General features: G+C 48.0%; 1 protein-coding gene across 1 annotated transcript in view; it reads left to right on the forward strand.

Annotated features, from left to right (window-relative positions):
• Window positions 1–20,604, forward strand: part of Bicral (BICRA like chromatin remodeling complex associated protein) — a 98,517-nt gene that overhangs the window by 25,403 nt on the left and 52,510 nt on the right. The window contains exon 2 of the mRNA XM_057794546.1: window positions 4,222–4,488. The gene's annotated coding sequence lies outside the window, so the exon portion shown is untranslated. The remainder of the gene's footprint in view (window positions 1–4,221; window positions 4,489–20,604) is intronic.

The following is a 20,604-nucleotide window of genomic DNA, read 5'->3' on the forward strand; positions in this document are numbered from 1 at the left end:
AGCTTTTGGTTCCTGTCCTGGAACTAGCTCTTTTTTTTTTTTTTTTTTTTTTTTTTTGGTTTTTCAAGACAGGGTTTCTCTGTGGCTTTGGAGCCTATCCTGGAACTAGCTCTTGTAGACCAGGCTGGCCTCGAACTCCCAGAGATCCGCCTGTCTCTGCTCCCAAGTGCTGGGATTAAAGGCGTGCGCCACCACTGCCCGGCCCAGCTAAAATTTTACTTTAATTACATTTATTTATTTTTGTGTGTGTGCATGTATTTATATTGGGCACATACGTGCTGGGGCACACTTGTGAAGGCCCGACGACAACTTGTGGGAGTCAGTTCTCTCCTTCACCATGAGAAGTGTTGTCATCAGGCTTGGTGGCAGAAGCCTTTGCCCTGGAGCCCATCTGCCAGTCTAAGAATCAGAATGATTCTTGCACACTTGCTGCCTTTCTTGGTGGTGCCCCTGTACCCTGCAGTGGGCACATCTGGCCATCATACTCACATGCACAGTGCTACATAGCTCCACCATTGCATCTTCTTTTCTTAATTATGCTTTATTTGGTGTGTGTGTGTGTGTGTGTGTGTGTGTGTGTGTGTGTGTTAACATGTCATGGGGTCAGAGGCATTTCTGGTTTTTTTCCTTCCACCATGTGGGCCCCAGAAATCTAACTTAGGTCCTGAGACCCGGTGGATAGCCCAGCTACCAACTGAGCCATCTCTCTGGCCTGTATCTCTTCTAAGAAAAGGCAGCTAGGCAATGGTTCACTGTTTTTTTCTTGTAGTGTTAGGGATTATATTAGTTTGAGCTATATTCCCGACCTTTCGCTCTTAGCTGTTATGTGAGCCCCCACACATTTGCCCAATTCCCCTGTTTATAGTCGCTTCCACAGAGGGGATCGGTGTACACCACTAAGTTGTTGATAGTACAATCAAGGTCATTAACCTAGAGTTAAGCCATTTTAAGAATGTTCTACCAGGGGACTGGTGAGATGGCTCAATGGTTAAGAGCACTGACTGCTCTTTCAGAGGACCCAGATTCAAGTCCCAGCACCCGCATGGCAGCTCACAACTGTCTGTAACTCCAGTTCCAGGGACTCTGACACCTTCACACTAATGCACATGAAATAAAATAAATTTTATTTATTTTTAAAGATGTTTTTTATTATGTATATAGGTTTCTTCCTTCATGTATCCTGCAGTACAGAAGAGGACACCAGATCTTATTACAAATGGTTGTGAGCCACCATGTGGTTGCTGGGAATTGAACTCAGGACCTCTGGAAGAGCAGCCAGTGCTCTATTCCTCTGAGCCATCTCTCCAGTCACCTAAAATAAATTTTAAAAGAAAAAAGAATAAAGAATGTTCTAGCACCAGGCAGTGGTGGCACACGCCTTTAATTCCAGCACTCAGGAGGCAGAGGTGGATGAATCTCTGAGTTCAAGGCCATCCAGGGTTACAGAGCGAGTTCTAGGACAGGCAGAAGTCCTCAAGAAACCCTTTTTCTAACCCCATACCCCAGAAATGGAAAGGTCCTGGGGTTTCTGCTCAGAGGTTAGGAGCACCTGCTACTCTTGCAGAGGACCCCGGTTTGGTTCCCAGCACAGCATCCTTTGGAGACAGTCAACCATCTGTAATTCCATTTCCACAGGATCCAGTGGCTTCCTCGAGCTCGAGGCACACCCACGGTGCAGGCATGCGTGCAGGCAAACGTGCAAGCAAACACCCATATACATAAAATAAAACATTAAAAAAAATAGTTCTCTTTGAAAAAACTGAAGTCCTGTTAAAAGGTTTCCTAATCTTCATTCAGATTCCAAACCCCTACAGCTGAGTTTTAAATGTTTTTTGCAAAAGCACGCCGCTTATTTAAGTTGCTTTCAAAGTCCTATGGGGAAGAGCTTGAAAAGCTGCCTCTGTTTCTGGGCACCCAGTTTCTTCAGTTGTCTGGAGACTGGCATTCACCCCACTGCTGTCCCAGGATTTTGCAAACCCCTCCCCCAGATTTAAAATTAGATTTAACAACTGGCAGTCTCTGGGTAGGTCTTGACCAGTTTAAAGGGTGCCCCTCGGCCTGTGCTCTCCTCTGGACTGGGACACGCATGACATTGCCACAGCAAGACTACAGGTTCCCAAGATACTTGTCAGGCTCGACAGAGGGTAAGTTCTGGAACCCGCCAGTCAGGGCTTCTTCCGTCAGCCCTTATTAGACTAGTGCCTTCAGACAAATCTTAGAAAGCTAGAGAGCCTGTCTGCAAAATCAGGGTCATTAAACCTTAGGGTCATCGTTCCTTAGGTCCCAGGGCAAGGTCTTGGGATAGACCGCGTGATTAAATACCAAAGTGCCTGGAGCCCCGCAGCCTCTCTGCATAGTTCTTGTACTAAAAAGACTGCGGTGCCCTAGGTCACTGTTTTAAAAATTAATCTTGTTCTCGAAGGCTACATAATCAATACATAATTTATGAGGTGCAATATGTTTATATATTATACACTCATTGTGTAATGATCAAATCAGAGCAGTGGTAGGTCAGATTCAAAGTGAGATTTCTGATTTCCTTGGGATTTTGGCCAATGAGTGGGCTGTCTTTCTGAAATCCATTAGTGTTTCATTGGCGCCGTGAGCACCAGCTGCAAGGCTTGCTATGCCCTGGTGGCAATGCATCATCCACGGACTCTTCAGAAATGCTTCTCTTCCAAATGGGTGTTCTAATTAAATTCCCACCAATCCACAGGCACCTTAAAACATGTTAAAATTTTCCCAAGCCAATTAGAAAACTGGTTGGCCCAACCGGCAAGTATAGAGAAATATGCTAATTTATGCAAGGACTCCTGGTCCAGGAGGGCCTTGGCTGAATATAAAGCAGATAAATAAATAAAAGGCTTCTAAGAAAAACCCAGCCCAGTGATAGCTACTGTGTGACACTACTGTGTCTTCCAGTCAGGTCTCAATACAAAGACACATTATATAGAGCGGTCCAGTGGCGATTGCCAACACATGAGGTGACTTGTTTTTGAAAAAGATGGTGAATATGGCAACATTGCATGGCAGCTCTGACACATTTATTTTGTGAAGTGTAGTTTAATTACATGCTTATATAAGTAAGCAAGGTATTTGTGTGTGTGTGTGCACGTGCGCATGTGTGTTAGGGTTAAACCTAGGGTCACACATTCGTAGAACATGTTCTTGCTTTACCGCTCACAGGCCCCGATTCTGCCATTAAGGTTTAGCTGTGTTTTGAACTAAAGGATATAGAAACCAGATAATATTTTAAAGAATTTAAATCAGGGGATAATTTTATTTAGAACTCACATATTTATCAACAAGACCTCACCAACTTCAGATATCCTTAGAAGACTTTGTAGGCTTAAATCTGTATCTTTAAGCTTGAATTACATTCACGTAGAATTCATATCTCACCTATTTCTGATATTTAAAACAAGTGACCCCCCCCCCCCGCGCCGCTATATTTTGTGGGTAATTAGGCTACAAAGAACTCCTATGGAAGGGTTACTTAAATGCTTTTCTTACTACTAGGTGGTTTAAGAAGTCTCAACAATTTGAAATTTAAAACAGGTGGTAATTATGGTTGGGCCAAGGGGTGCTAAAGGGTTCTTAGCTTCCTTTTTAAGAAAGGGAGTTACTTAATGCAGACTTCCCAAACACGGAGATAAAAGACAGCAACATAAATAAAGCGGGCGGAGGGGGTACTCAGCTTCTCTCCTTAGGCACTAGTTTTGTTTTCCTTTTAATCTTAGGGTTTCACAGATAAGATTTCACAGCATTGCAGAGTGGAAAGGGGTATTGTAAAGTTAGTAGTACATGAGAAACTTAAGGCTAACCCAGTTATCTGCCAAGTAACTAAGGGAGGCTTTAGTTTTTTTTAAATATGCATTTTTTTTTTAAACTGTGACTGGCGCTAACTGGAGTTCTAAACCAATTTTTATTTTTTCCTTACCCTCCCCTCCAACGTGTGTGTGTGTGTGTTGTGTACAGGGCCCCTGAGGAGAATCAGCTCACGTTTTGTAGATGGGGGAGGAGGGCGGGTACACAAATAAATGTTTCTTAAATAGACCCCCAATACATTTCAATACCCCCCCCCCAAAAAAATCCAAAAGAAACAGAAATCACCAGGCTGGGAGCTTGTGTTTTTTGGTTTGGTTTTGTTGTTTTTGAAAAAAAATTAAAATTTTTAATTAAAGAAATCCTCATCTTTGCTTTTTTTTTTTTCTTCACTAGGCAAGAACCGAAGTTTGAGATAGACGAGCAGGCGAGCCGTTTGCCCGGGCGCAGAGCATGAAGGCCGGGCGGGCGCGGGGAGCGGGCGCCCGCCGCCCGGCGCGGGGGTGAGCGAGAGAGAGAGCGGAGCGCGTGTGGCCGGCGCCGCTCGGCCTGGAGCTCCCGCGCCCGCGCCCCGCGCCCCGCGCCCGCCGCCGCCGCCGCCGCCGCCGCCCCTGGTGCGATGGCGCAGAAACCCCGTTGACAAGGCACTGCTTTTTCATGACGGTGAGTTTCCCTTTGAGTGTATTATAATTTTGTGATAAAAATTTCAAGGAGAAAAAAAACACAACCTCCTTCCTCTGCCTCTTTTTTCCTTCGGGGAGGGGAGAAGCGAGGGAAGAAGGAGAAGGGGGGGGAGCTGGAGATAGATCTCCAGCCAGACAGAAAAGAAAGAGGAGCAAATTAAACACCGAGTTGCCAAAACCAGGATATTAGGTTTCAGCCCAGAGAGCTATTGGCTAAGGCTGTGTTTTTTTTGGGGGGGGGGTGGGTTTGTGGGTGGGTGATGGTGGTGGTGGGTGGATGTTTAATGGACACGGAGAAAAGGGGAATCTAGTGTGGATGCCTCTCCCAGCGCCGCCGGGGCCCTGGGAAGACCAAGTTCAGTGTCTCGGGCGGGGGCGCGGGTGGACCGGGGGCGGCGGCGCCGGGCCGGGGGGCGCCGCGGCCGCGTGGGGGGCCTGGCGCCTGCCTTTTTTTTTCCCCCTTCCTTTTTCTTTTTTTTTTTTCCTATCCGCGGATGCAAATTTCTGGAGCGGGGAGTGGGAGAGCTCGGGAAGGGGGGGTGTGGGATAAAAAAGGAGGGGAGGTGGCGGTTGGCGGTGGGGAGGGGAGGGAAGCCTTTTAATGACTCATTGATTGAGCCGCTTTCAAATTAGTTGTGTGCGCGGAGTGTGTGCGAGTGTGTGTATTCCGCCCCCCGGAGCCGCCCGGGAGCCGCGGAGGAGGGAGCGGGGCTCGGCGGGGCCGCGAGCAGGGGGCGAGGGAGGGCCTGGCGTGACGGCGGCCGAGCAAGAAAAATCAGCTTTCCCAATCTCCTCCCCTCGCTTCTTCACACACCCCTGCGGTCCCTTCTCTCCCACTCCCTTCCTCGGAAGCTCTTGGGTGTGAATCGCCTTTTCTTGCTTCTCAGCAAAATGGGGCCGGCGTCGGCCGAGGCGCGGGGAGGGAGGCGCCAGGGACGGCCAGGAGCCGGCTACATTTTCAGCCGGGCGGCTCCCTCCCTTCCACGGCATCTGCGCGCGGGAGAGCCCGGGGTCGAGGCCGGGCCCGGGACAGCGCGGGCCGCCCGGCCTCCTGGGCCTCATCCCCGGCTTGGGCCGCGGCGCTAGCCCGCACTCGGTCGCCGGCGGCCGGCGAGGCATTGCCGGGGACCCGCGGCCCCGAGCCGGGACGAGCCTCCCCTCCGCGCTCGCTCGGCCGTGCGGGGCCGCTTGAGGCCGGTGTCAGCCGGCGGGCCGGGAGACGAAGGACCGAGGCGGACGGTGGCTTTTGAGAGTGGCTTTTTGCTTAATTTTTTTGTTCTTGTCTTGGTCTTATTTTTAACTTTTTTAGCCGAGAGGGCTTCGCGCCCCCCCCCTTCCCGAGTCGCCCCGACAGCGGCTTCTCAGGGTGGGGGCGGCGGGCTGGAGGGCGCTAAGATGGCGCTGGGCCTGGCCTGCGGCCAGGGCTGGTGGCGCAGTTGCTCGGCGGCCGCCATCTTCCCTCGCGGCGGGCGGCGCCCTGTGTGCAGGGAGACCGGCCGGGCCCGGCGCCGCCGAGCCGGAGCCCCGGAGCCACGCGCGGGCCGCCGGGTCCTGTGGATGGAGCCCGCGCGGCCACAGCGACCCCAGACCCAAAGGCTGGCTCGCTGGGTTGGGCGCAAAGGGGCGGCGGCGCATTGCTTTCCATCTTTTGTCTCAGGCCGAAAATAGTGGGATGCGGTCGGCTTCCGGGGTGCACGGGCTCCCTCCCTGACGCCCTGCAGCCTGCTGGGTTTTTCTCCTTTGACCTCGGGCTGGACGGTTTAGTCTTCCAGGCCCGGCCGAGGGCAGGGTTTTGAGACCTCTTACTCTGTCCCCTGGATTATTGGGGTTAGGGTCCCAGCTTATAAAGCCAAGGACAGGGCCGGTGTGCCTTCCAATAACATGCTCCTCCTGGAGTCTTCATTTTATCCGTTTAGTTGGTTGTATTGTAAAACAGTCCGGAGAATACCTGGCTCAGATTGTGGGAACGTGACGGTTGCAAGTAATTTCTGGTTTGGGCCTTCATAGTACTCCAAAAATAAGTCTCTTTTAAACTGCCGTGAAGAAATTCAAATAAGCTTCAAATGCACTTTTTCACTTTCTAAAAGATAAAGATTGTTTCCTTATATAGATATACCAGGGAGGAGTGTAGCGTTCTTAAATTGTTACAGGAGCGCAGTCTGGAAAGGTCAGGAGGTACTCAGGTGGAAATAGTTAATTTTCTAATGGGTAAAGGCAACATAGTGGCCTTGGTTTCTTTGTGTTTCCGAATACAGTAGTGTAGGTGGTGGATGGTAGGGGCCCAGCCATAAGTCCTGCCACACAGTGAACACTGCTAGTCCAGGGGCTGCTTGGTTCTTTAACTGTGTCTTGTTTGTTCTTTCATCCCAAAGTGCTGTTTTACTAATCTAGTTGTCCAGGGTTGTGCCATTTTAAGCAGCAAAATTTGCATTCCACAAAAACCTCCACACCTATGATTTCTTCATCTTGATTGTGAAAATTAACTGGGAGACGTTTTAAATTACAGATTTGTCATCTCTATTGTTTGCCAAGACCAGCTGTGTCCTTCAGTAATGTGGTAGGCAGCTTGAGTTTGAACGTGGTACCTCCACCTCCAGGACTGAAATTCGGGCATACTCGCCAGGGAATAGTCTAAATAAGGGTTCATTGTCCAGAGCCCTGCAGAGAGCCTAGCACAGTGCAGACTTGGAGCATCCTCTAACAAGACTGTACACTGTGTTGCTTTGTTTTATTGCGGGAGGTGGGGGTTATTGTAACATCACAATTGAGGTCCATATTATTTTAGTTTGTTACTGCTTAGGTCGTTGTCTTATTTTTCTCTTCCTGCCGTTTATTAAGTCATTGAAAACGTCCTTGTAGAAAGCAAGCTTAGATACCCGAGACTTTAAGATTTTACTAGAGCTGCCTTCTGGGTTTTGTTACCAGAGGGTTTTTTTTGTATATGTGTAGGATCATGTATGTGAAGTGCAGGCATGGAGGGCAGAGGAAGTCCCCTCCTTCCAGCATGTGGGTTCTGAGGATTGAGCTCAGGTTGTCAGCCTTGGCGACAGATCCCCTTTTCCCTCAGCCTCTCAGCAGCCCTGTTACTGACGGTCTTAGGGCAAAAGCCCCGCAGTCCCAACAGGCTAGCCTCTTGTACACCAATAAAAGAGACAGTGGCAGTGAAAACGTATTCCTCTGGCCACATTGGGAGGGAAGGGAGGTCACTGTGAACTCCATTTTCCAGGTGCTAACACCACCCACTGAGCTCCACCCACCGCTGCCTGCCAGGTTTGAGGTTAAACAGGAAGAACTGGGTCTGGAAAGCAATAGGTAGGGGTAGAATTACAAAGATCTGGTCAGGTTGTTGTCTGGTTCTGAAGAGAGCAGTTTCTTCTGCTTCAGGTAGCCGCCTCTCACCACAGTCACTGGCTTTAGGCCGCCCTACACTGCTCTTGGGGAGTTAGGGACCCAACCACAAAGATGGTTGTCAGTGGGTCCTCTTCGTTCCTGGGACTTAAGGCAACTCCAGAGGAAAGATAAGAATGTCACAGATCCAGAGGGAACCCAGATAAAGTTAGGCCAGCACTTGCCCCCCTTCAAGTCGGGACAGGCCAAACAGGCAAGATACCCATGCCACCGAGAAAACAGCAAGACTTAAACAAAAAGCCAAAAGAAGCCAGGCTTGGTGGTGCACTCCTTTAATCCCAGCAGAGGCAGGTGGATCTCTGAGTTCCAGGACAGCCAGAGCTGTTGCACAGAGAAACCCTGCCTCAAAAAACAAAAAGCCAAAAGTACGTAAACAGATTTACTTCAGAGTAACTCTAGTCTTCGGCAGAAATTCAGTGAAGCTTTAAAACAGTGGTTTCTCTAAACCAACTATCTCCTAGGGAAAGAGCAGTTACTTTTAGAGCAGTCTTAGTGGGCTACAGCCAGCAGCAGGAGACGGTGAGCCGTGACAGAGGAATTGGAGACGACTATTTTCTCCAGTAGAGATGACGTGAGCTGAGCCCTGAATGAGCTCCTGTTTGCTGGTTGACATTCCCCGCCTATGTGGAGGGCAGAGTGTTAGACTGAGTCCAGTGAGGAAAAGGAGAACATTGCAAAGCTGCTTTGGGGCCTCGCTTAGGCCATATGGGAAATTTTCAGAGTTTTGTCCTAATGGCAGTGAGAAGCTATTGTTTTAACTACAGCAGGGGTGTGTGGGGTGGGATGAGGATTTGAACTCAGGGCTTCATGCATGCTAGAGAGCATTCCACTACTGTGCTACATACCAAGTCCTTGACTTTTTTTTTTTGTTTGTTTTGTTTTTGGAGACAAGGTTCCTCTGTGTAAAAGCCTAGACGTTCTGGAACTCACTCTGTAGATCAGGCTGGCCTTGAACTCAGAAGCCTCCCAAGTGCTGGGATTAAAGGTTTAGAAGCCCAGTTTGTTTTTGTTTTGAGACAAGGTTTCACAGTATTGTAATATTTAGATGGTCTCAAACTCCTGTGATCACGTGATCCTCCTGCCTCAGCCTTCTTGCTGTGTCCTGGTGCAAAGATGCTCAGGTCTTTATAGACACCGGTGGCTGCTGTGCACAGGGCAGAGTTAGAAGGGCTTGCATCGCAGGCTGGCTCTGTCTTAAGAGAGCCTTCATTTTGGGGCTTGACTCTGGGGTGACTGACGGTGTCACTTAAAGAGGACTAGACGGGGTGGAAGCGAGGACTCTGTGGGACCTGCAGTGTCTCTAGCTATTGAGAGTCGAGGAGATAGCCACTGTTGGAAGTCACTGGCTTTTATAGGTGGTCGGTGCGTCCTGGGACTAGCCAAGGTCATCTGTGGTCACAGCACTTTCTAAGACCTAAATTTTACAGGATAGAGAATGATAGGACCAAGTGACAAGGACAATAGTTTGTCCTGTTCAGGAGGGAACGGCTGCCTTTATCAAGTGCCGCTGACAGGTTTGCCTCTGGCACGTGGGCTGGACCATTCTGTCAGGTAGCTTGTGTGGTGCGCAGGGAGAAAAACTAGTTGGAGCGCTTAGTGAAAGTCCAGCAGTGCCTGGCGAAAGAAGGGCTGGAAGAAGAGTGTACGGGGTGTAAATCGTGGGAGGTCGAGTTACGTTCTTGTGTGTATGTGGTAAGAGGAGAGAACACTTGGACCATGGGGGGGGGTGGAGGTCAGAGGCAGTTCTCCCTCCGCTTTAACATGGTCCTGGGGATCAAACCCATCCTCAGGCTTGGGCAGCAAGCACTTGTCCTCCTGAACCGTCCTGCCGACCCAGAAGTTCTTCACATAAGCTTATAGTATCTACCAGAAAGGGGGAGAGTAATAAAGAAAACAAGCAAGTCCGATAAAAGGGCAGAACAAAGAATTCCCAACCTAAGAGCTGGCTTGTGGGCATGGGAGGCAGAAAAGTGAGCACAGGTTAAAGGCTGCCTGGGTAGCAGGGCTGCTGTGTCCTCTTGGGTTTCTGTGTGAGAAAGTGAGAAGAGTGGCTGGCTCCAGAAGGAAATGTGTTGCTCATCTCAGGCTTTGTGTTGCTGGGAGAGTCAGCTGCATGACAAGCCTGGAGCTGTGAGTCTGACAGTGACATGCTCTGGACTGCTGTGCCGTCTCTCCAGCCCCACGTTTGACTCTGTCTTTGTGCAGTCACACTAGGGGGAAGAGTGGTGTGGTGAAAAAAATTAGTATCTGAAGGTAGCAAGGGAGATGTGTGAAACCCCTTAACTTTTTGCTTTCTCTTGAGTCAGCTGTTGTTAATTTTCCTTCAGGTTCCTGTCCCCTGAAGTGGCTACAAAATAACAGTAGAGGGAAATTAGGGGGGAAATGTCTTAACCAGTTCTTTAAAGTCTTGATTTGTTTCATTATCAGTTTCTTAATAAAGTTGTAAATTGAACACTTCCTGTTCTTGTGGCTTCTTTGGCTCACTGGCTGCAAACACATAAACACTGAATTAGCAGAAACCGAAGCGCAGAAGTCTGTTGCCTCAACGTGACTTATTTCAGGTCCACCAAAATCCAACTTCCTTAAATAATCAGGAACTCAACTTTGTTCCCGGCTAGAACTTAGATGTTTCATGAAGAAGAACATGAGAGAGCCAGAAACATGATTTGTTAGACTTTACTCCAGCCTCTCGCCTGTTAATAGATGCTCCAGTGGCTGGGTATGGCGGCACATCCCTCTGATGCCAACTCTGCAAGGCACAGCGGGAGGATCTTTGAGTTTGAGGCTAGTGTAGAGGCTGGAGAGATGGCTCAGGGTTAGGAGCACTGGCTGTTCTTCCAGAGGTCCTGAGTTTAGTTCCCAGCAACCACATGGTGGCTCACAGCCATCTGTAATTAGATCTATCATGCAGATAGAACACTGTATAAATAATAAATAAAAGAAATGAGGCTAGTGTGATTGTTCTACAATGTGGGCGCTCGGCCTGTCTCAAAAGCATACATTGCTAAGGTCTCACAAGAGCACTCAGGTTCTGTCCCCGGTTTCTACATTGTGAAAGGACAAGTGTCTTGCCCGAGGCCCATTGCCTGAGGCCCCTGCATTACTACATTTTGCCATTCATGTTAAACTGCTTAATCTAGAGCTAGTAACTGAGAATTTTCAGGTCTTACAAATTAAAATTGACCTTAACCAGTCACAATGGCACTTTCCTGTGGTACTGGATGCTTGGACGATTGAAGTAGGAGGACCACTTGAGACCAAGAATTTCAGTCCAGCCTGGACAAGAGTTTAAAAAAAAAAAGTGAAATCAAGGCTGCTGAGATGGTTCCGTGGTGAAACCAGTTACCATGCGAACCTGATCCTTTCGCAGATGCCAGGGTGGAAGGGGACAGCTGAGCCCAGCTTCAGCACACATGCCACAGTAGGCTCTCATGGGATAATAATGACGGTTTATATCCCGTGCTCTTAGGGGAGACAGTTCTCCCCAGCAGAGAGATTTAGGGGCCCGAGTCACCGACACAGAGTACTGTTACTGGGCATCACCCAGGGCGTTAGGCATGCTTGTCACATTCATTCCCAGCCCTGTGTTACTGCTTTTAGACAGGGTCTCACTATGTAGCTCTGGCTGGCCTAGAACTCATTTCCTACCAGAGACTGGACTCAAACTCACAGAAGTCCTGCCTCAGCTTCCTGAATGCTGGGATTGCTTTTGTGCCTGATTGAAATTCTATCTTGTTTTTGTGGTTCTGTTTTGTTTTTAGGTTTTATTTTAATCTTATGTGTATAGATATTTTGCCTGCATTTATGTACGCGCGCCACATTCATACAGTGCCCTTGGAGGCCAGAAAGTTCGTCAGATCCTTTGAAACTGGAGTCACAGGCATTTGTGAACTGCCACGTGGACACAGCCAGAGCCATCTCTCCAGCCTGGTTGTCTGGTTTTGATTTGAGGTTACTTTTAGCATTTAATAAATTGATGGAGGCGCCGGGCGGTGGTGGCGCACGCCTTTAATCCCAGCACTTGGGAGGCAGAGGCAGGCGGATCTCTGGAGTTCGAGACCAGCCTGGTCTACAAGAGCTAGTTCCAGGACAGGCTCCACAACCACAGAGAAACCCTGTCTCGAAAAACCAAAAAAAATAAATAAATAAAAATAAATTGATGGAGGAGCAAACTACATTTATATTTTTCTTTGAACTCTGGAATTTCCTAGAAGTGCAAATACACATACTTAGAAATAGGCTAATTAATTCTTCCCTGCGTTGATGTTCTGATTCGGTAGACCTGTGAACATGTGACTTCAGAATTGTGGGAGTCCAGCCTGGGTTCCTCTAGGTATGATCACAGGTGAGAAAAAGGCTCACCACCGAGGTGTGTGGAGCGGTGTCTGCTCTCCATCCTCTCTTTGCCTTTTTTCTTTGAGAGTCTGTCCTGCTAGGCTGCCCTTGAGCCACTAGCAACCCTGCCTGAGCCCCTGGCTTTCCAGATAGCTTTTCCCCCTCTCTCTCTTTTAAGCTGGGCGTGGTGTGTAACAGCGTAAATGAATGCGGACAGATTATAAAAATATATACAGCTTTAATGGGGAAATAGACTTACAGGACCACAGGTTCCCGCGGAGAACAGGAAAGCAGAAAAAAGGGCTGCTGGATCATGCCTGCAGATTTATCAGTAAACACTAGCCCGAGGTGAACACGCCCCCTAATGGGCGGGGCTTATCCCTACAGTGGTGGCACACACTTTTAATCCCAGTACTTAGGGAAGCAGATTTCTGTAAATTTGAGGCCAGCTTGGTCTACATAGTAGTTCCCAGACAGCCAGGACTGTTACATAGATAAACCCTGTCCAAAAAAAATGATTTTTTAAAAAAATAACTATTTTACTTTAGAGGTCTGCTTCTCTTTACAAGGTGGACTTTTGGCCAGTTGTAGTGGCGCACAGCTGTGCCCCAACACGCAGGCAGAGACCAGCCTGGTCTACATGACAAGTTCCAGATTCACTAAGACTATAAACCCTGTCTCAAGAAAAAAAAAAGTCAAGAATTTTTGTGCCGCATAACGTGCACAGCTCTCATTCTCTGTTAGAGCACATGTGATGTACATGAGACAATTTACCAGCTCTCATCTCTGTTAGAGCACATGTGATGTACATGAGACAATTTACCAGGGAATGGAAAGAGTGACACCAAGAAAAATGGGGTGACCACGATGGTTGAAAAAGAAGCTTGGCTGAATGTAAAACTGCAAGATCGTGTCACATGCTTTAATGTGCTATCACTTAAAACAGACTGAGGGGACGGGTAGGTGGATACACGGCTTACTGCCCAAATAGGTCAGCCAGAGTTCGGATCCTCAGAACCCAAGCAAATGCTGGGTTTGCATGGTGGCCCACCTGTAATTCTACTTGTTGGAAGGTGAGCAGCCTGCTAGCTAGAAGACTAAGTTCGTGAGCGCTCAGCTCAGTTGATACCCTGCTTCAGTGAATAAGGTAGAGAGCAGGAAGGCTCCAATGTTGAATTCCACATGCATGCACACGTTCATAGCACACATAGAACACATGCAAAAAGACACTAGCTTATCTTTGATATTTGAGAAACTTCATAAAGTCAGCTTATCCATATGGCTTCAACTGCTATGGGAAATAATTCAGGAAACAATCCCACGGACTCATCCTCTTTTAAGGAATACAGTGTAACAACTGTTTACATAACAGTTACACTGTGTTTGATTTCATAAGCTGCCTAGAGCTAAGGTTTGTAGGGTAAAGGACTGAGGCTGCGGTTGAGCGGTTGAGCGGGTGGAGTGCCGGTGGAGTGCACGAAGCTCTGGATGGATGTCGCCTCAAGCACTGCATTAGCTGCGTCTGGTGGTCACACCATCTCCAATCATGACAATGAGTCTGATTTTATATATATTCATCTTCAAAGTATTTTTAGCACATGCCTTTAACGCCAGCATTTGGGAGGCCAATGCAGGAGGCTGTCTGTGAGATCAAGCCCAGCTTGATACCCTTCCGGAAAAAAATACTTTTCATCCTTTTAAGTTTAATTTTAAATAACCTAACTTTTGTCCATTATTCTGTGAGTTTTGATTTCCTGGTTGGTTGGTTTGTTACCAGGGATCAAACCATTGTCAGGAAAGTGTTATACCACCAAGCTCTAACCCCAGCCCCAGCCCCATTAAGTACTTATTTATTGGAATTTTTTTATAAGTTTATTTTTTTATGTGCATTGGAGTTTTGCCATTGGTGTCTCCCCATCTCTCCTCACGCCCAGCTCAGCCTGGTCTTGTCCACTCTGGACTCTCCCAGATGTCCCTAACTTTGGCTGTGCTCTCTCTCCCTTTTATCTGTAACAAACTTTCTCCTCCGCCATACCTAGGAGCAGTCATGTGCTTTCTTTCTTTCTTTCTTTCTTTCTTTCTTTCTTTCTTTCTTTCTTTCTTTCTTTCTTTCTTTTCCATTCATTTGGTGCTGAAACCCAGGAAGAAAAAAAGAAATAAAAAAGAAAAGAACATAGCTAGTCCTGGCTGTCAGCACCAGATAAATGAAAAGGCTCAAAGGGAAGGAAAGCACACAAGTGCTCCTGGGTGTGGCAAAGGAGAAAGTTATTACAGCTAAAAGGGGGAGTGAGCACAGCCAGAGGCAGGGACATCTGGGAGAGTCCAGAGTGGACATGAGCAGACTGAGCTGTGCCTTATGAAGAGAGGGAGAGGGGAAGAGAGAGGGCAGAGAGGGAAACTAGATACAGCGGCCAGGAGGCGGGTATGTCAGGACTGAGGGGAGCAGGGAGAACCTGGCAGCCAGTATCTGCTTTGATATATTAAATAGGCATCTCAGCCATTGACCTAGGTTTGAAGCCTAACTGGAGGCAGGTGCCTTTACCCATCTATCTCATGAGATAGCATTGGGGTCACAGACAGAGCCTGGAGGGTGAGAACTCCAATTAGGAACATAACCAGGGGTACATGGCCAAGTGGTGGTACAGGTGGGGACAAAGAGAAGACGCCTTCGTTAAGGTGACACGGGAGCATCCATCTGCTCACTCATTCAGCAAACATTAAACAGGTTTACCAGAGCCGGGCGGTGGTGGCGCACGCCTTTAATCCCAGCACTCGGGAGGCAGAGGCAGGCGGATCTCTGTGAGTTCGAGACCAACCTGGTCTACAAGAGCTAGTTCCAGGACAGGCTCCAAAACCACAGAGAAACCCTGTCTCAACAAAACCAAAAAAAAAAAAAAAACAACAAAAAAAGCAGGTTTACCAGGTACTCTTGTGGGCTTTCAGAGTGTTTCAATGAATCACTAACTTACATCTTTTGCTCTCAGGGGAGAAGCAGAAGAACCTGAGTTTAAAAAAATATATGTAGTGTGCTGTGGTGGGGTGGGAGATAGAGGCAGAGGATGTAAGAGCTGGACCAGCTAGGAGCGGGCTCGCAGCTCTGGAGGATGGCGGGCCAGGCAGACAGTGTGGACTACAGGGCCTGAGTGAAGAGCATGCCTGGTGAGTCCTGGCTTGGCTGGGAGAAGGATGCACAAAGCATCTGTGTAGGTCATCACAGACATGTGTGGCTGAGCGTGAGAAAGCTAGGTTGGCTTTTAGAGGAAGGAGAATGGGGTTTCTTTGGGGGAAGGTTGTTTTAGAGGGGCACTCTATAGGTGGGACAAAGGGAAGAGACAGAGGCAGAGGGACCTTTATCTATTTTCACCTGAGAGATGGAAATAACTTTTGTCAGAGATGTGTCAGTGGTGGCGGCTATGCCTTAGTGGGTAGTGGGTAGCCCAATATAAGAGAAGGAGCAGTCAGGAGGAGGGTTTTGGGTTTTTGGGTTTTTTTGCTTTGCTTTTTGTTCTCTCATTTTTGTTTTTGTTTTAACAGACAGGGTGTCACTGTGTAGCTCTGGTTGTCTTAGAACTCACTATGCAGACCAGGCTGGCCTCAAACTCACAGAGATCCCCCTGCCTCTGCCTCCTGAGTGCTGGGATTAAAGATATGCACCACCACCTGGCGGGAGGAGGGTTTTGTTACCAGGACAGATGGTGGCACATGCAGAGGAACTTAGATGGGGAAACCAAAATGAGCTGGAGAGAGCCTGAAAGAGGCAGGGGGGTGAACGTCTTTGGGTGAAGGTGAAGGGAAAGGTCTGTAGGGAGAGAGGAGGCTGGGAAGGCCTGTCAAAATGCGCACTAAGCATAAGGCCAAAGGTTATGTCCCCTTTCTACTTTACAAGCTTTCTGCCGTGTTAAGTGGAAAGCACTGTAGATTTCACACACACACCCAACCCCCAGGTGAGAATCGTGGCTGATAAGATGGCTCCACGAATTAAACACTCGCTGCCCTAGCATGAGGACCCAGCTTGGGGATCCCCAGCACCCAAATAAAAGCCAGGCAGGCTGGCAACTGCCTGTGATCTTACACCCAGGAGGCAGGGACAGTTACCAGAGCAAGCTGGCTAGCTGCTTCAACTTCGGGTTCAACTGAGAGACCCTACCTCCAATAGTAAAAGTGGCTATCAATGAAGGAAAACATCTGAATAACTTCACACTCCACACATGCATGCACACGCACACAGTCTTCCACACATGCATGCACTCAAATGTGAACACAGTCATACATATGCAAACCTCAAACACAGAGAGCACAAAATCAAACTCAGGGCTGAAGAGGTTGCTCAGTGCTTTCCTAGTATTCTCGGAGCCTTGGGCTCAGTCCCCAGCATGCATAAATTGGGTGTGGTTGTACATCCCTATAGTCCTAGTGCCCAGGAAGTAGGGGCAGGAGGATTCTAAATTCAAGGTCATCCTAGGTAATTTAGCAAGTTCCAGGCCAGTCGATGGGGAGCATTCAGGTGGCACAGACCAGACAAGACAGCTCTAGAGTTGGGCACACTGCAGATGCTAGTTCTGTGATGGCTGAATGGTTCTCTGACTTGACCTGGCATCAGGGCCCCTGGAAAGCATTTAGAGATGGAGTTTCAATGGCAGAGCACATATTAGCACACACGAGGCCTTGGGTTCAATGTGCAGGAGCAACAGGAAGTGATTCTGGTAAATACTGTTCATCCTCACCTTCTTGCAGTTGAAGGGATAGAACTCAGGATCTTGTGCTTCCCAGACGGTGCTGTGCACTATGCTGTGCTCACCACCCTTTGCTATGCCCTGCAACAAGTCCCCTCCTTCCTGCCTCCTCTTCCCCTTTTTATTTTAGATTTATTTTATGTGTATGAATGTTTGCCTACATGTATGTGTGTGCCACACTTTCATGCCTGCTGACCATGGAGGCCAGTAAAGGGTGTCAGACCCTTGGGACTGGAGTTACAGATGGTTGTGAACTGCCATGTGGGTGCTGGGAACCAAACCCAGGTCCTCTGCAAGAACAACAAGTTAAGAGTAACCACTGAGCCATCTCTCCAGGCCCTCCTCCTCTTGAGGTAGGGTCTCACTATGTAGCCCCGGCTAGCCTTGAACCTCACTCTCCTTTGTGAGCCTCCTATGTTGCTGGCCTGTGCCACCATGCTTGGCTCAATTCTTCAATCTTATAAAAGATTTCTTAGGTATTAGGAGATAATACCTAAGCCAATATTTTCTTTTTGATTCGTTGTTGTTGATTTCGAGACAGAGTTTCTCTGTGTATCCCTGGCAATTCTGGAACTTACTCTGTAGACCAGGATGGCCTCAAACTCACAGATCTGCCTGCCTCTGCCTCCCAAATATTGATTTTTTTAAAAAATATTTATTTATTTATTATGTGTACAGCATTCCTTCCATGTGTGCCCACAAGCCAGAAGGGGGCGCCTGGTCTCATTATAGATGGCTGTGAGCCACCATGTGGTTGCTGGAATTGAACTCAGGACCTCTGGAAGAACAGTCAGTGCTCTTAACCACTGAGCCATTTCTCCAGCCCCCTCCCAAATATTGAGATTAAGAGCATGTGCCACCACTGCCCAGCCCAATATTTTCTTAAACCAGATTCTCTGAGTTTCTAGGCCTAAATTTTAACGTGGTAGCCAGTAATTACATGTGGCTGTTAGCACTGAAATGTGGTGGATACCACTTTCCAAGTCTAAAGTCCATACAAGAGTTTGAAGACTATATGAAAACCAAGAATGCAAAGTATCTTGTTGGTATGTCAGTTACATGTTCTAACTAATATCTTTGATATGCTGGGCTATTTATAATAAAGTTAGTTATACTTTAAAAATTTGGGACACTGAACCTGGGAGGTAGCTCAGTGTAAAACCACTGAGCTTGCTGCCTGAACCCATGTACAAAGCCAGATGTGGCGGCTTGCATCTGCAGTCCTAGCAGTCCAGGGGGAAGGGTGGGACGTGAACTCACAGGTCAGCTAGCCTGGAGTCTGCAGGGCAGCAGCGTGCTGGGTGAAGGCGATAACTGACTCCAAAAGTTGCCCTGCCTCCCACAGACAACATGACGTCTGTGTGCATATGCACTTGTATAGCGTGCTCTCTACACCCTTCCCTCTCTCCATAGACTTAAAAGGGGGCACTAACAGGTGATTCAGAGCAGACCGTGTGCGCAGCAGCATGCTTACTCCTGGGTTTGACCCCAGCACACACACAAAATGGCTACTAGAAAGTTTAAGTTGCTATATGCAGCTCTCACTTGTAACATTTCTGTGGGAAAGGAGGGCTACCCTAGGCCTTCTGGGAGTTGACAGGTGAGGAAGTGGAGTATGAGAGAGGCAGGCTAAGGTAGAGATGAGTTTTTGTTTGTTTGTTTGTTTTTGATTTTCAAGACGGGGTTTCTCTGGACTGTTCTGGAACTAGCTCTTGTAGACCAGGCTGGCCTCGAACTCACAGAAATCTGCCTGCTTCTGCTTTCTGGGTGCTGGGATTAAAGGCTTGCACTTTGAATTATATTTTTATTTTCAGATACTTTCATTTATTTATCTTTACTTATTTTTTTTTAAATTTATTTATTATGTATATAATATTCTGTCTGCATGTATGCCTGCAGGCCAGAAGAGGGCACCAGACCTCACTACAGATGGTTGTGAGCCACCATGTGGTTGCTGGGAATTGAACTCAGGACCTTTGGAAGAGCAGGCAATACTCTTAACCACTGAGCCATCTCTCCAGCCCCCTTTATCTTTACTTATTTATTTCGTTGCACATAGTAGGGAAGTTGGAGGATAGCAGGAAGGAGTCCTCTACCGTGTGGGTCTTTGAGATCGAACTCAAGCTTATAAGCAAGCGCCTCTGTCTGCTGCCCACTGCCCCATGATTTTAGATTCGTTTGCTTATTTTGAGGTAGGGTCTCGCTGTGTCGGGGGGGGGGGGAATATCTGCAGAGGGACATCTGCCGAGGCAGGGAGGCAGTTGGGTTCAATATGACTAAGTAGCTACAATGTTGGTTCAAACTCTGGAGTCTGATCCCCAGTGGCTTATTTTAGGCATATTTAAGCACAGCCCAATTTGGTGAAGAATTCCTGATGGTAAATAACTCAGTCCTGCATGCACAGTAAAGCTTAATAGACAACTCCATCAAAACTCTTTGGAAAGTACACGTGACATCTCCATAAGACGGGTTCTATAGATTGACTGCATGCGACCCCATCCTTAAACACGGGTTCTCTAGATGGACAAGCTCATGGTAAGGGTCTGGGGGGAATCCAGTGTGTTCTCTGCCGCATAGATAGTGTAAAGGTCACCAGGCTGCTAACCACGCCTGCTCCCAGCTTTCAGGATAGATAACAGGCTCTATGCCCTTTTCTTTGACGGACAAGCCTAGTGCTTCTGTATGACCAGAAGGGCCGTAGCTTCCACAGGCCTGCCTGAACTGGAGCTCCCTACACAGTCCAGGTTGTCCTTGAACTCTCTCTTTGAGGTGCCTCTGCCTCCTGAGTGCTGGAATTAAAGGTGTAGCTACCAGGCTCAGCCTGTTCTTTATTTAAAGCAGATTATCACTGTACAACACAGGTTAGCCCGGAACTCATAACCGTTATCCTGGCCTCTGTCATGCTACATTACAAGCGTGCTAAATCATTTAAAAAAAAATTTAAGTCCTTCTATGTTTCTTTTGCCCCACATGGCCCTTAGTCTGCCTTCAGGAGGGCGTCCTTGGCGGCGCCTTTCTAGAGTGGAATTCTGTCTGTTAGCGTTTCTGCTTGTTTTCATAGGACTTATTTTTTTTGGAACATACTGCAAAACCAAAATATTTTACATATTACTCATTGACAAGGAGCACTGGGATTGAAGATTTTGCATAACCAGCCAGCTCCTTAAACGAAGACTCGTGAAGGGAATCAGTGTTTATATGGTTCCCATTGCCAGCTTCTCCCTCCTGAGGCAGGGCCTCTAGCCCAGACTGGCCTCGAACTGCCAATCCTCCTGCCTCTGCCTCCCAAGTGTTAGAATTATTTTTTTAATAATCAATTTTCTATTTTCCCCCATTTTATTTTATGTGTATGGGTGTTTTGCCTTCGGGTATTTTTGTACACTCTGTGCGTGTAGTGACCACAGTTCAAGAGGGCTTCAGGTCCCTGGGACTGGCATGACTGCACTATTGAACCTGGGTCCTCTGAACTCTCTAGCCCCTAGTTATTTTGTGTGTATGCGCATGTAGTGTATGCCCATGTATATACATACGTGGGCATGTGCACCCTTGGGCGCATGTGCAGAGACCAGCGGATGTGGGCGAGTAAACAGGCTGTCTCTGAAACCCGAAGTTTCAAGTTT

This window comes from Chionomys nivalis, chromosome 19, assembly GCF_950005125.1.
Source record: "Chionomys nivalis chromosome 19, mChiNiv1.1, whole genome shotgun sequence".
NCBI classification, from domain to species: Eukaryota; Metazoa; Chordata; class Mammalia; order Rodentia; family Cricetidae; genus Chionomys; species Chionomys nivalis.